A 2,586-nucleotide genomic window follows, 5' to 3' on the forward strand; every position below is an offset into this window, starting at 1 on the left:
CCATTCCTAAAGCCTAAAGTAACCTCTGACCAGGAAGCTCAAATTGTAGGTATATAAAGAGAAGATGAAGAAGCCATTAGAAAGACAATCACTGAACCAACAATAGACTGCTTAATTCAAGTGCTACGTCAAGAATCAAGTACTGTAGTCATTAAGTAAGTTAGACTTCAAAACCCTACTGAGGATCCTTCATGCAAATTTTTGAACTGCGTGGGCATAGATAATGTAGAGAAGCTGAGTGATCTGTTAGACCCACCATAGATAACAAAGCAGGAGCCATTTTTAGAATCATCTGGTATTATCTTAGCCCTCGCACTAGAATCAACACCTACTTTGCAACCCAAGCCACTTTTTGCCAGTCATAATTCAAAGATTTGTCATCAAGAAAATTTAGTGTGGACCATCACCGATTGGACTTCATCCAACCATCCATGATGGCTAGGTATACCCATCAACTTTGTAGAACCAGTATATGTACAATAATGAGCTTCACGAGGTCTAGCTGAAGTATTAAAGTTAACACTTTTTGGGAGGTAACCCAATTTCTTGCATGTTACTTTTTCTTATTTTTTTTAGTTTATTTAGGATCTGCTTCAGGGTTATCGAAGCTAAGTTGAGGGGAGACCTACATCTGCTATCTTCAAAGCCCAAGTTGAACTATGAATAAATTAAGCCCAGGCGAACTCCTTCCATTTTCCTTCTTCTAACTTATCACATTCTATTTCTCTTCTCTATTAAGGACAATGTCATTTAAGTTGGAGGGAGAAAAACTGATTTAATTAAATCCTTGAGTATGGTCAAAAATAATTAGTTGTATGTATCCAAATTTTATCTCAATTTAAAGTTACATAGGCACCTTAATCTATGATTATTAATGGTCTAGATAATTTAAGAGATATTGAGAGATAAATTATTAAAAAAATCTAATGAATGGTAGGGTTTAGATCAGAAAAATTTTTTGTAGCAATTTTAGAACCTTCTGTCCATTGATCTTAATAAAAAATCTACTTCATGGGGGTACAAATGGAAGGGTCAAAGTATACAAAAAATCTACTTTAATAAAATAGATTTTTAGTATTTTTCAGTAGTAACTGAGCCCCTTCGCCTAAGCAAGCGTTGTTGTTTGTGTCAAAAGATGAGAATGTAAAGAAACCTCCTGTATAGTAAATCTTAACTCATAGTCTTTTTTATTCGAATTAGTAAGTCTGAGGAGTATTCTACACCTAATATCCTAAAGTTAACTGGTTTGAGAGTCATTGGCCTAAAGCTCGCTACAAGAGTCAATTAGAAAGCTTAAGGGGTTAGGCCATTGCACTGACTATACATGTAAAAAAAATGAAAGAAAGAATAAAGAGACTAAACTGCAAAAAGATACTACACCAAACTCACAGCAAGTTAGAGGATTTAAAGAGTGAGATGGAAAGTTGGCAAAGAAAAAATTTTAAAAATTTTTATGGGCTTCACTTAACCACTAACTAGGTCAAATTAATAATCCAATAAAATACCTCTATAATAGTCTAACCAGATATCAGCTGCCTTTAAGAATGCCTAAGATAACTTTCAATTCAAAGATAATTTGATAGACATTACTGATTTATATATTTTACTCAAAGATGAGTAAAGTTCAAGTTGGGGGGTATAATAACTACCATAAATATATTAATAAAAATATAAAATTTATTATTTAATTTATCTTTATTTTTAAAAATTGATACTTTTATTGATCTTTTATAGGAAAGATGGTTGTCAATAAAAAGAGCTCAATTCAAGGGTTAGAAAGATTTAAATTTGGAGTAAATCAGACTGAAAATAGGGTGAATTAAGAGACAAAGGCAAGCTCAAATCCAAGTCAAATTGGGCTCAAAATCAAAGCTAAATTGGACTCAAACCAATCAAGCCCATTAAGCCGGTTGGTGCACCGTGGACCGACTGCTCAGTCCACAAGCACAATAGCATGGTCCATGAATATTTTTCATCAGTCTACAGTCATAGCACATGGGCGAGCGGGATTCATTTGCACGATCGGACGGCATCAAGCGATTCCAGACGAGATCCAATGGCTGAGGATGATTCCGACTAATAGAAGAGTTCTGAAGCTTTTCTATGCATTGATCGATGGTTGAAATTTGATCCAATGAATGATCCGACATCCAGAATCATCGCTGACCTATTATAGGACTGATTTGGGCCATTTTTGGGCCGTTTGATCAACATCCGATGGCTGGCAGGGGTCTAGGAGTTTGATAATGATTAAAAGTCCGATTCTTACTCAAATTGAGCCCAGTTTTCACCTATAAAATCAAAAAATTGTGAAGAATTTATAGAGGATAGGAGTAGCAGCAAACAGACAGCAGAGAGCATCCATCTTTAACTTTTTATTCTCTTTTTATTTTAAAGCTTTTGTGAGTGGTTTTGAGAGAGAAAAAGAGGATAGTTGCCAAGGTTCTTCTTTTTCTTTCTTTCATGAAGATGATACTTGCAGACACCATGCATGGCTAAAATCTGAGTCTCTAAGAGAGTAGATGAGGTTTTCTTTTAATATTTATATTTTAGTTTCTTTATTATAAAATTAAGCTTGATTGTAAT

Source organism: Elaeis guineensis, chromosome 6 (genome assembly GCF_000442705.2).
Source record: "Elaeis guineensis isolate ETL-2024a chromosome 6, EG11, whole genome shotgun sequence".
NCBI classification, from domain to species: domain Eukaryota; kingdom Viridiplantae; phylum Streptophyta; class Magnoliopsida; order Arecales; family Arecaceae; genus Elaeis; species Elaeis guineensis.